Source organism: Ceratotherium simum, chromosome 2, assembly GCF_057802395.1.
Source record: "Ceratotherium simum simum isolate JZ-2026a chromosome 2, ASM5780239v1, whole genome shotgun sequence".
Taxonomy (NCBI): Eukaryota; Metazoa; Chordata; class Mammalia; order Perissodactyla; family Rhinocerotidae; genus Ceratotherium; species Ceratotherium simum.
The window spans coordinates 23170940-23185198 of record NC_141901.1 but is presented as its reverse complement, the minus strand read 5'-3'; the positions used below and the strand labels follow the sequence as shown (position 1 = coordinate 23185198).

General features: G+C 40.7%; 1 pseudogene; it reads right to left on the bottom strand.

The window, feature by feature from the left end:
- LOC101391565 (charged multivesicular body protein 3 pseudogene) overlaps positions 1–4896 on the bottom strand; it is a 46043-nt pseudogene extending 41147 nt beyond the window's left edge.
- Positions 4897–14259: the final 9363 nt, after the last annotated feature.

Below are 14259 nucleotides of genomic sequence, written 5' to 3'. Positions count from 1 at the left end.
GTTAATATCCAATTCAATATACATTTCATAAGCACTTTTATTCATAGTAATACAATAGTGGGTTAAGTCTCTGCACTCTGTCACTGCACTCACTGCACGTATTGAGCAATAAGTAAGCCTTTTTTGACCAGAGAAAGTTGGCTGTCTAGTTATTTAAGTATATAAAAGTATATATATAAAACCTTGTTTAAAATGTGCAGATGATGTTGTTTTGTTGTAATTTTGTTATATATATAAAATATGATTTCAGGTCATTGTTCCGGTCATTGTGCAAGCTATACATGTGTAAAATCATGTATATAAGGATTTAAGATTTTCAGGGCTTGGGAGTGAAAAGTCTAACTACAAAGAAACAGCACAAGGGACTGTTGAGGGTGATGGAATGGTTCTGTATCTTGATTGTGGTAGTGCTTACACAACTCTGCACTTGTCAAAACTACAGAACTCTATACCCCAAAGAGTAAATTTTACTATATGTAAATTTAAAAATAAATAAAAAATTTTAAATGGTGATCTATAACAGTTACTACTTCGAAAGATAGTGTTTAAAATTAATTCAACTTGTCACTTAATGTTCAAACCATTTACACACACACACTCACTTGTCTTTATAGAACTTCCACACAAAGTTATTTATTTGCCTGTAATCTTACTCCGGGGGAGTTCGGTTGACTTTCACAAGATACAAAGGAAGGTGGCTGTTCAATCCTTTTTGCCTGTGATGCCTCAAATTTCTACTTGTTCGTTAAGAGAATTCTCCCGAGACAGATGTATTTCAGCACTTTGAGAACAATATTCACACCCACTGCTGAAGAGTGAAAAGAGATAGCTCAAGGTTCAACTCTGTGAAACAATTTAGTGGCTAAATGTGTTACTTAGGAACTAAATCCAGGCAGGTACTTGGAAAGAAGCAATTAAAAATGGTGACAGAGGGCCGGCCCCGTGGCTTAGTGGTTCAGTGCGCGCGCTCTGCTGCTGGCGGCCCGGATTCAGATCCTGGGCGCTGCTTCTCCGGCCATGCTGAGGCCGCATCCCACATACAGCAACTAGAAGGATGTGCAGCTATGACATACAGCTATCTACTGGGGCTTTGGGGGAAAAAATAAATAAATAAATAAAATTATTAAAAAAAAAAAAATGGTGACAGATACCTCCCAGAGTACCTAGGTATTAAGACTTGCACTCAAGTCTTCCATCCCAGCTTTCAGACTAGAAGCACACACTAGACTTCAAGTACACCTCTCTTTATACACTCTATTACCTCACGGCCATTCCTTGCAGGTGGTGAATGCTAGTGTCCACAGAACAGCGTGCTGATGCATTTTTTCCTGCCATTGTATGTAACATGTTTTCTAATTCTTTTGCTCTATTCACCATTTGACCCCAACGATAGGGGATTATGGTATTAACTCTCTACCCAGCACACATTCTTTACGGACTCTCACTAAATACTGTAAGCCTGCTGCAGAGAGGAATAAAAGTGAAAGCATACCGTCTGGTCTTAAGCTGAGCACACAGAGGGTCGTGATCCAATTGGAAGGGAAGCAGAATTTTTAAAAAGAAAGAGGTTTGACCAAATTTTAATCCTTGTCATTTTCATTTCTCTTACCCTGTGGATTTGGGTGATTTTATTTGCACTGTCAGCTTGAGCCTAGGGATTGGAAATCAGGCTTTTATGGAGATTATTAAAAGTACATACAGTACACTAAAGGTTGGGCTAACTGATATATGCTGCTAAAAATATGAAAGTGAATGCCCTGGTATTAGATGCCACTGGCGTACATTTCATCCTCCTTAGAAGGTTATTCTTGGGAGCCGAACCTGCTGCAATGGTAATGAGGTGCAGGCTGTCAGGATATTTCTAATAGATAGTGAATGACTAGGGATGGAAATGAATTAGCATTACTCGGATGAGAAGGTAGCTCTTTATACCATTAATTCTAATGCAAAGTAATTCCACCATCCTTCCCCTAAAAGAGGGCATTGTAAATTGGGGGGAGGTGGAGGGCAAGGTTAAAGCTTCAAGGATTTATCGATGGGTTGGATAGGCTGCAATATCATCCAAGTTTCTACCCTGGGTTTCGTTTGGCCTGAGCTTCTCAGATGCGTCACTAGTGACTTTTAGGTAGGTAATGTCATATAGGCCCAGCTGACAAAGATAAAGCTCTAGACCTCGCTCACAGTCTTTGAGATCTCGATAGATTAAAATGAAATGGTTTACCTGATATCAAAATACTAGAAGCATTTACGCGTTGATGAGGCAGGTTTAAGATCTCAAAGACATGGAAGGACCACTTTACAAAATAGCTGACTATGTGGGACTTGTGTCCTTGCAAGGTTATAGATTATGATAATCTAAATAGGCTTAAGAGGGTTTTAGAGAGATGCATGGATCACAGCTCTGTGATGGACCACCAAGAGAAAATGGGGTATTTTAGGGACTTACTTCCAATTACAGGGGCCAGTGGCATTCCCATGCCTGCTGCATGGCCTCCTTGGGTGCCACTGATAGATCGAGAGTCACCACTATGCTGAAGCTTTGAAATAGGAAGGAAGACAGATGACAGGAAACAAGTGAACAAGTGTTTATTTCACTTGGAACTTTCAACTTCGGGACAGTGATGTTCAGTTTAAGGATTGAGGTTCGTATCTCCTTGTTACGGCCTACTATGTGTAAAAATGTGCTTTCCTGCCATACGCCTAGACCATAGAAAAGGAACCATGGTGAAAGGTGGACCTTCAATGCCTTCACTATTTGAAACCTTACTCGGAACCACTTGTCCCAACTCACTCCTATTCTACATCCTGACTACTTCTTCCTCATCTTCTTGGCTTCAGGTCTGGTGATATATTTTCCCTTTTACAGCCTTACCCACTCACCCCCCCAAACCAGCCACCTTTTGACTAAAATGTTTATTTTCCTCTTAAACTTTGATCCCAATTCCTGATTCCTGCTCTGGCTGGATGGCCTTCATGCACACTGAGTAAACTCTCCCACCTAGTCCAGCCTGCCCCATGGACCTCTCTATGTCAGTGTGCCCTCCCGCCCCCCAATAGTGGCTCTCCCACCACGTGCACCCCAGCCCACAGGTAGGATCTGTTGGAGGACATCAGTCAACTGCCACCAGAAAGAAGTAAAATGTGTCCTTTAATATGATGGCATACAAACTGCTATGCCTGGCCCACCCCAACCCTCCTTCATTACCTGTCTTTTCAAAATATAAACATATATGTTAGCTATTTACAATTTTTTCAAATCAGGTTTTACTTAATGGATTTGCATAACAATTCTATGAGTCAGGGAGAATAAATATGAGTCCTCTCTTTAGTACAACAGTGCTAGGGAGATCAAGACAAGACAGGTGACTTGGCACATATTACACAGCAAGTGAATTATAGAGCTTAACTCACCTGATCAGTGCTTAATCTGCTACCCACATTCCTTTGGACTGAGATGTTCTGGAGAACTAGGATCAAATCCATGTGGTCACTTTGTATGGAAATTAAAAAATAACTTTGATTATAGGATGATAAATTTGGTGATAACGATTATGAGAGTGATAAATATGTTTTTCATCTCCAACTGTAGAAATCGATTTCATTTTCCTGATTTTCATATCTGCATGCCTTTGCACAAATTGTTTCCTCTACTTAGAATGCCTTCCACCTGCCCTATTTGTCTCGAAAATCCCTCTTCATCCTTTAGAACCTGATACATGGGCCGGCCCCATGGCTTAGCGGTTAAGTGCGTGCACTCCGCTACTGGCGGCCCGGGTTTGGATCCTGGGCGCGCACCAACGCACCGCTTCTCTGGCCATGCTGAGGCGGTGTCCCACATACAGCAACTAGAAGGATGTGCAACTATGACATACAACTATCTACTGGGGCTTTGGGGAAAAAAAGGAGAATTGGAAATAGATGGTAGCTCAGATCCGGTCTTCCTCAGCAAAAAGAGGAGGATTAGCACGGATGTTAGCTCAGGACTGATCTTCTTCACAAAAAAAAAAAAAAAAAAAGAACCTGATACATATCTAACTTCCTCTGTGAGATCTGTATCCATCACTGCCCCTCCCCACCTCCAAACAGAATTAGCTATGTCATAGCTAGAATACACTTAGGATGTAATTCTATATCTCGTTATCTGTTTACCTATATGTTTCGCCCACCAGATTATGGACAAGGCCAGGAACGATGTCTTATTCCTTTCTGCATTCCAACCTGCCATGGTGCTTGACAAGTTATAGATACTCAAAAAGTATTTTTTTAACCAAATGTGATGAAGATGACGGTGATGATGATGGAGTAGGAGGATGATTTCCCTCCTTTCAAGAGAGATAAAGAGCTTTTCCAGCTTTAAGAACTAGCCTTCAGTTTAGAATAGTATATTAGTCAAGTTAATCAATGCAGGCTGCTATTAAATACAATTTCCAAATGTAAGTACTATAACCCGATACAAGGCTATTACTTACTTATGCACCTCTGAGGTAGGCTGGGCTCCTTCCATCACGTGGCTCTTTCATCTTGGAGTCCTTTGCTTCCAGCTATTTAGATGGGAGAAAGTGTAAAGAAGATATACCAGGTTTTAATACATTTGGCCTCAAAGTAGCAGTCATCACTTCTGCTCATGTTCCATTGGCCAGAGCTCAGGATCACATGGCCCATCTAACTGCAGGGTGGCCTGGGAGATGTAATCTTCCTGCTTGTCCAAGAAGAGACTCCAAAATGGTGACCACTAAAAGTTTCTGGCTGTTCTCTGCCCTTCTGGATGCCAAATATCAATTTTACTCTTCCTCTCACTCATGGAGCACACTCACCTCACCTTGAGGAAGACAGTGCAAGGTCCCCTCCAATCACCACCTCCAGATCAATGTCCAGAATATCCACGTGATGCACCATCTTCTCCATCAGTCTGACAGATTAAAAAGACAGGTTATCTGAACCCTATTTCCCCACCATCACAACCCATTTATAATGATGGAAAAAGGGCAGGAAAATAATCCCATTTGAAAAAAGAAATAGCAGACAATATGCAGCATTGTGGCCCACAGCCATGCTGAATTGCCCTGGGTCAGCGCTGTGAAGCCCACACCTTCTGGAGATGGTGGATGCGTGGAGTTGGCTCTAGGACAGATTCCCTTATTTATTCTTCTCCTTGGCCACATGTAAGAGGGTTTGGGGGAACACCCTTTCTTCAGAACAGTGCAGCTCTAAAAGCTTGACTTCTGCTCAGTCTGGAACGGGTTGGGAACTCAAGAATGGTTTTAAGCCCCGAATAAGCAAGGACTTTTCAAGTCCAAGACCCTGGTTTCTTTGGCAATGTGATTGTCAAAAACTTAGAAGGCATATGATATATTTGCTTCCAGTCAGGTCCATGTGCTAGTAACCACACCCAGAGTTATTTTCTAGACATTATTATCAAATCTACCTTTTTTCTTTGCCTATTCACCTCCATGCCTTTCTCTCAATTTAATTACCTAAATATATCGAGGCTATCAGAAACAATAGGTGGGAAGGCTATACCACTGATTTGATTTCTGCCTCAAATAACTTCATTCAATTTAGAAATTTTACTGGATATTTCTCACTTAACTTTTTTGGTACCATGTCTTACTGTCTGACTCTAAAATAAATTTGTTTTTTCCAATCCTACAGCCCAAATTTCTGAACTCTACTCTATTCTATTTCTGCTTGCAAACTCATGAATTCTTTCCTGAGTCATTTCTTTCTTGCAATACATATCTAGATTAGCCAAAAATACTGCTAAAATGCTGTTTTCTAACCATTTCCCCTAAAGATATAAACTGTGCATGTGACTGCCTTCTAACAAATAGCAGGCAATAGTTACACTAAATGTTTTGTCACCACATAACCTAAATGTCCATCTTTCCATTTTCTAGTATTAGTCTCCTCTCTGCCTGTTGCTGAACTACTAAACCAATAATACACATTTAGGATAGTGTAACAGTCAAAGAATATGATTTGGTTATGTCAATATCCCACTTCTGGTACCAATTTCTGTATTGGAGCAATAAATACCAGTTGCTGTAACAACAACCTCAGGGATCCCACATGTAGGTTTATTTCTCCCTCATGTCGCTGTCCAGTGCAAGTCTGGCAGCCCTCCTTGGAGCTTCTCTTCCAAGTGGTGACTCAGGAACCCAAACTCCTTCTGTTTTGTGACACTGGAATCTTAAACCAGTGGTGTCTGAACTCATTGTGGAAGGCGAAGCAAAAGCTAGAATACTGTTTAAGATGTTTTTAAGGGGTGGGACTAGAAATGGCTTATATCCCTCTGTCCTAATTTTTTGGCCAGAACCCTGTCACATGACCTCAACCTACCAAGGAGTAAGTGAAATGTTCCTGTGTGCTCAGGAACAGGAAATGGGATTGATGAGTTTATAGCTCTCTATCCTGTATCGGAGTTGACTCCTTACTGATTACTAAACAAACAAACTTTTCTCGGTCACCAATTAGATGCATCTAATAATGACATCTTATTTTTATATAAAAAAACGCAGGTTCAAAGTGTTTTAAAATTACTTATAAGGAATTTAAGGCAAATATGATTTTTCCCACTTAACAAATGAGACAAAATTGAAACACTGAGAGGTTTCAAGGGACCCACTGTGAATCATCCAACAAGCTACCAGAACTTTGGCTTTGAAAAATAAACTTTTCTGACCAAATCTGTATAACCCAGGCAAATTAGTGTGTAAACTGGCCGTAAATGACAGTTAATCATGACCATGCAGGTCCCCACATGGAGATGGCTTAGTCTAAGTGAGCTGATTATCTGTGTGCTCTAGTTAGACTTGCCAGTCATTCAACATCCTCCCCTTTGACAGGCATACCTCAACCCAAGGGGAGAGAGGACCCAATCTACCAACAAGTAGTAATCAGTGTAGTAGTGGAGTGGAAAGAGCACAAGTTTTGTGTGAAACAGATCTAGGGTCTTCCATCAGTTGTATGCCCTGAGCAAGGAGTTGGAACTCCTCTGAAACTGAGTTCCATCATCTCTTGTCTATGAAATGGAAGATAATATATCTAGCCTGTGTAACATTCTGAGTATCTGAGACATATATATATAAAGCATAGTTGATATTCAGATAATGTGAATTGGTAGGAGTTTCTAAATAGTCATTGTTCATGCTACACTAGGCATTGACTATTTTAATATCATCCCTGAATGTGCCCAATAAGTATATACGTACCTATTTATTTATTTATTTAGGCCAACAATAGCCTTACAATTTTTCTAGGCACTATAGAAGATACAAAGAAATTTAAGACATAGACCCTGCTCTCAATCTAGTTTTGAGGCCAACTACGTGAAGCTAACTAGAAATGTGGCAGGAATTCAGAGAGAGAATTCATGTCAGCATTGGCTAGAAGGCTCAAAGAAGCTTCCATGAAGAAGGTGACTCCACGAGTTTGGAGGATGCTAGGTTCGAGATATCCAGAGGAAGGGAGACGTTTCAGCGTAAAGGTTGGTAAAGTAGAGAACACTGAGAAGATCAATCAGACTGGAGAGGAGGGCAATTCAAGATAAATGAACTTTATCACCAGGGCCCCAAATTCATTTGGAGTTAAATGATACTTAATTTTATGAATTATAAAAGGCAATATTCCAGTCCTTGAGTGATCATTGTGTTTCTAGAGGGTACTGATATGGACAGTTATAATAGATTCTGCTAATCGCAAAACCTTTGTACAGAGAGGAAAATAAAGAAATGTATATCTTTTGTATGATTTTGATGATGTATGGTGTATTTGGTGATTTTCCAATGCAATCATCCCTGTCTTTCTATTTCCTTTTCCCTCAAATGTTCTCTTTTTCTACTCCTCCATACTTAGTACTACAACAGAGACATGGCAAGTGCCTAGAACAGTAGCTTGGCACATAGTAGGCACCCAATGAATATTTATTAAATAGATTCAATAAAGTTCTGAAAAAGTTCTGCTCAGCAGAATTGCAGCTTCTTGTAGTCTTCAAATCAAGCAAGGTGAGTAGAAAGTCACCTCCTAAAAAAGGAGACAAGACTGCTGATCAACTCCTACGATGAGTTTATATGAATCCATAAGGAAGGAAATTAGTAGATGCTTCTAATGATGAGATATAGTGCCCAGAACAGGCAGACAGCCCAGGAAAATCCCACCTTTGGAAGTTTCAGCATAGGCATTGGCTAAGTGCCACTTTCCCATGCTCAGCACAAACTGGTAATTGGTTATAGCTTTGATGGGCCCTTCAGCAAAGCGCCTTCCTTCCCCAATGCTATCCCTGAGCTCCACTTAAGTAGTTAAATGACAGCAGATAACCAGGGTGGGGTAATCTCCAAACCATACCTAACAGGTATCATTTTTCAAGTTAAAGTGATATAAATATTCTCCCCTTTCCTTTAAATCACGATTCCTACAGTTTCCATCCATCAAATCAATGTTTCTCAGTCTTTAAGTGATGGAAAAAGGAAGTCATTGCTCAACATTTACCAACAAATTAGTATTTTTTTTTTCAGTGCTTAATAAAATGGTGATCTTGAAAGCTAAGCCTTCAGAAAAAGGGACTTCTAAATTTCAAAAGCTCCCTTTATGTAAGCAAAGCAATACTTTGAGTGACATTATGAGATTTTATAGGTACGGAGAATTTAGAATGTGACATAAGGAGCGTTTTTACCTGCCTAGAGAGAAAGTCAAAAGTTGTTCTGGAGCTTGGAGGAGGAAGAAATTGAAAAACTAAACTAGCCAGTTATTGTGTCCCTGACCTCTCTCGCCACCCACACTAGGAATTCCCCAGAGCAATAGGGCTTATTCTTTGCTTTCCTGTGAACACACCAGGAGAATTTGAATCCCAACCTTCCTCTCCCTCAATTTATATTGAAACCTCAGCAATATGGTACCATTGCCAGGTAGGTGAACCTGGCTGAGATAGTAGTTTAGGTGCCCCAAAGTAGAGCTTCTGGCTTCCCAAGGCCTGCACTTGATATACATGGAATCCAGAAGTTTCTGTATACTCCTGTGGGAGGATACAGTGGTACTGAGAGACCAGAGGACATGCAGGGTCCTTGGGTTAGAATAAGATGGCCACAGAGTGCAAGGACTCCACCACCACAAGCAAATGGCAGGACCATGGGCAGGATTAAACACAAACTCCAAATGACTAGACGAAGAAGCCACTCCTCTGTGGCTACTAGTCCAGGGTACCCAGGGAATAGACCAGAGCTATCCTGTAGCAAAACTCAGCAAGGACTCAGAGGTAACAAGCCTACCCAAAGTCCCGTCACCCACTACCATGAGTGTGCATAAGCCTCTTTCCAGGCCCACATGCTATCTAGCTGACAGGTGAAAGGAGAGAAGAGAGGGCCTGGAAGACTGGGCATTTACTCCAAAGAGGCTGTTGTCAACAAGAGAAGGGGTTGCCTTTAATTGTCAGGTTTAAGTTCCATCCAGTTCCCCTCCACTTCCCTATAAGAGAGAGACAAGGGGGTCAGAGCAAGATGAGAAATTATACCAGAAACATAAAATGCACTATGCTTTTAACTCAGCTGAGCATAGTGCATGTGACTTTTAACCTCAGACTGTATTACTGATGCAAAGTCTCAGGTCAAAATGCCCAGAGGCCCTATCCCTGCTTTAAATGGTAGAACGCAGGTTGGATAGAAATACACGTGATGTCATCTAAATTGTATAGCTTTGTACGGCTTTTCATCTATTATTACATTATAAAAAGGTTTTCACATCATAGGTCCCATTGGGGGGAAATATTTAGTCACTACATTTTCATCTAAGAAATGTTATTTTCTTACCATCAGTGGAGAGAATATAGAAAACATAAAATTCGTTCGTTGGGGGCTGGCCCCGTGGCTTAGCAGTTAAGTGCACACGCTCCGCTACTGGCGGCCCGGGTTCAGATCCCTGGCGCACACCAACACACTGCTTGTCCGGCCATGCTGAGGCGGTGTCCCACATACAGCAACTAGAAGGATGTGCAACTATGACATACAACTATCTAGCGGGGCTTTGGGGAGAAGAGGAGGAAAAAAGGAGGATTGGCAATAGATGTTAGTTCAGGGCTGATCTTCCTCACACACACACAAAAAAAAACATAAATTCACACCCATAGTTGTGCTATGAATCTATATTTTGTATTTAGAAAGGTAACAGGCCACAAATTCATGGGAAAGAAATCATTTGCCATGTGTTGTCAGACACTTTGCATACACTGTCTTACATATTCCTCAAACCACCTATAAGTCAAGCATTATTCCCATGTTACAGTTATAAATTGAAGTCACTTGTCCAAGGTCACCAAAGCTAGAAGGTGCCAGAGCCAGAATTACAATGCAGCCGCATGACCTTGGTAGGAACCTTTCTGCTTCCTCGCATGGCCCAGGGTCTCTGCACCTCTGCCCAGCATGGCACACAGAGACCTGCCTAATGACCACACACCCAATGAACACACAGGGCTGATGCCTCCTGTTCTCCGGAAATGCACACTGAAACATCTCTTCAAAACTGCCAACCTTGGACTCTATTTGACCTTAGTGAGGGAGGACCAGCAGCCCAGGCTATCTCTGGTCCTAAGACAGGAGACTTGTTTTTTCTCTCTCAGGTTCCCAGTTTTGATGCTAGATAGAAAGATTTATTTTTCTCTCTGGCTGCCACATTTGCATTCTCTCCAATTAGCACATTCATTCTTTGAAGAAAAACCCAAGTTGCTTTTCTGGTTCCTCAGCTTCTCAAGCTCCTAGTCTGAAGGGCCATTGTCTTGACAAATCAGGACTGGGCAGCCTATTAGCTGGGCTGCTTGGCCTGGCCCAGGAGCCTTCAGGTACCTACCTGTTCCCTTAGATACTGGACATTTCACAAGAAGCATACACGAGCCAGCAGGTAAGGTATCATTATCATGGGAACACAACAGCCTGCAGGAACACCTGGGGAGAGGATGTAGGTCTTCAAAAGACACTTAAAAAAGTGCCTTCTAATATGCAGGCATCACATCCAGTAGATCATGAAGCATGTGGTAGGACAATTATGGTGGGCTTTCTGAAGTTGTGGAAAAGACTAAAAATGGCCCATTTCTTAGGACATAAGGAAAAATAGGCATTGAGCCAGTGGAAATCAAGAAGCCAGAAAGAAATGGAAGCTTTTCTGCTTTTCCTTTCTAGTTCCTTTCTACATTAAAAGCCAATTTTACTAGCATTTTGTCAGCCAGAGTCCTTTGTAAACAAGTACTTCCAAATTCTCAGACCAGTGAAAACGGAGATTCATAAAGATGTTTTGAGGACTGCAACCTTAAATGCTTTTGTGAATCATTAATATAAATTACATAATGTCTGCCTTTTTTTTTAACCACTGAGTAATGATACTTATTTTATGAAAACTAGTAATTCATATTTAGAATGTTTAGAACATTTAGTTAACCAGAATATTTGACTTATGGGAAAATTCTGCTACTAAATGGGCTAAAAATTAACTAGCTAGCATCATGAAAATCCATGTACTTCAGAATTAGCAAGAAGAGGTTGCCTCCCAAACAGATAATTTATTACCTGTGTGACTTTCAGGTCCTTTAAACTCTCTGTGCCTTATTTTTCTCATTTATTAATGCGGATAATGATATCTACCATCCTCAGTTATTAAGCTTAAATGAGATAGGCACGTGCACATGCCTAGCACATACTTGCACATAGGAGACACTCAATAAACATAACTGCAATTATTATGATGATTATCATCTTTTTTAATGATGCTACTATTAGTTGTGTAAGCTTATTTAATTCCTAACTCTTTCCTTCTCATTCTACCAGCCTTTGCCCACTCTTGCATTCTGGCCTGACATACCTCTGGTGGAACACTGAAAGTTTCCCCAGATTCTATGATCAACCCCTCGTTTTCTCATATGAAAAATAAAGAGTTGTTAGGGAGTGTCTGAGACTCTCGCGGGCAAGCCCCTCTCTGCAGAGACACCGCCCTCTGCCCTGTCTTGGTTCTTCCCAGCATTTCCTCTTTCTCTGGGCCAGACCTGGATAAACTTGTGGTTTCCTTCCTTCGTGCTCTCTGGAGAGCTGAGTACTGCACACTTGAAAGCCTAAAAACTTGTCATTTCCACCTTGAACTGGTGGCTGACCTTGCCAGACAGCCTGGGAAATGAATTAGTGTCCTTAAGCAGAGGCAGAATGTGAGCAGTGACCCGCTCTCGTAAGCAACTACGGAAACTGTCAAGCAGTAGTTAAAGTTCCCGTTTTTTCCCAACCCCTTTAATTATGTTGAAAACTATGTCATATTGTTTTTGAAAAAGTTAATGAAATAGTAGGTAAAGGTGAACCAAGGAACATAATTTACTTGGATTTCCTTGCAAGCTTTTGATAAGGTCCCTCATAAAAGGCTATTAAGGAAAATAGATGACCAGAGGGCTATGGGCAAAGTCTTTTTGGTATATTAAAAACTAGTTAAGCTATTTTAGAAGGAAGAATCACTGATGCTGGCTACTTCTTAGAGAGGAGAGAGGTTAATCACAAGCTGTCCCCCATGTTAGTATTTGGACTTGAAGTGTTTAAATGATTTATAAAGGAAAAGAAAGCAAAGTTGGTCAAAGACACAAAATGATTATCATGGTACAAGCTTTCCAGAATGTTTGGTATGAATGAAGTCTCCTTGCTCATCAACTGGGAATACAGTCCTTGGAGGGAAGAAATGGGCCTACTCCAAAGACAAAACCTCCAAGGATGAGAACTAAGCTCTGAAAACCTTTCAGAGAAAGACAAAAACACTTCTCATTTGGAGGCTCAGTGCAGCCAGGCCTGAGGCTAGAGGGCAAGACACAACGACCTTGCAAGTGTCCTTCCCACCCTTCCAGCAGATGGTGGTTTAAGGCCATGGAAAATTAGAAATGAGCGGCATGGGTGGAAAGCATTTAAGCAATATGAAGACACCATTTTGCATGCTTTTCATTCCAAAAATCGTAAAAGAGTAATTCTATTGGTAAAGGAGAGCCAAAGGAATGCAACGGGGACTAAGGCATTAAATACATCTCCTGGGTAATTCTTGTATTTGACCTGATGCAGCAGAAAGTAAGCAAGAGATACTGAAGATCTGTTTACTGCTTAGTGTAGGGGCAACAGGAAGTGCTTCTTTTCTACAAAAGAAGACAGACCTTCCTATAAAGCGTTCATAATGTAACAATACACTTATTGTCATAGTTATCCTCACTGCCACCCCACCCCACCCCCAAATATTTTCACTATAAAATGGGACAGAAGAAATTACACAAATATCTGGATGCTGATGAGGCAAATCCCAGGTCCTCTCCCAGCCATGGCCCTCATTAATCTTTGTGACACTTCTTATCGAGTCTCACCTGCATTTCCTCAAGATCAAAACGTCCTAAACACAAAAGTCACACTGCAATCAGTGGCAAAGTTAATTTTAATCTAGATTTTCCAAAATTTCTTCTCTTTTGCCTAGTCAAATAATAACTCTGGTTCATACATAGGGTACTATTTACACAGTAAGAACACATTTATTTTGAGACAGACAGAGAAAAAACATGTGAGACAATACATCTTATAATACATTAGACTCAAAGAGTCCACCCATCGACCCACACCAATATAGTCAACTTACCTTTATTTTTTTTTTTTGGTTGAGGAAGATTGTCCCTGAGCTAACATCTGTGCCAATCTTCCTCTATTTTGCATGTGGGACGCCACCACAGCATGGCTTGATGAGTGGTCTGCAGGTCCGCACCCAGGATCCGGACCCGCGAACCCCAGGTAGCGGAAGCGGAGCACAGGAACTTAACCACTATGGCACCAAGCAGGCCCCCTATAGTCAACTTACTTTTGACAAAGGTGCAAAGGCAATTCAATAGAGAAGGAATAGTCTTTTCAACAAATGGTACTGGAACAATCGGATGTCTATATGCAAAAAAAAAAAAAAAAAAAACCCAAAAACCTCAGTACATACTATATACAAAAGTTAACTCAAAATGAATCCTAGACCTAAATGTAAATGTAATTGTAAAATTATAAAATTCCTAAAAGAAAATATAGGAGAAAATCTCTGCAACATTGAGTTAGGCAAAAAGTTCTTAGATGTAATAGCAAAAGTGCTATCCATAAGAAAAAAAAGGATAAATTGGATGTGACAAAATTTCAAAACCTCAAGACCTGAGTCATAAGCAGGAACTGAAACAAACAGCAAAACTTTCATTTTTCCAACCAGACTTAGTGACATAAAATTTTTTCTCAGGAATATAAGAAT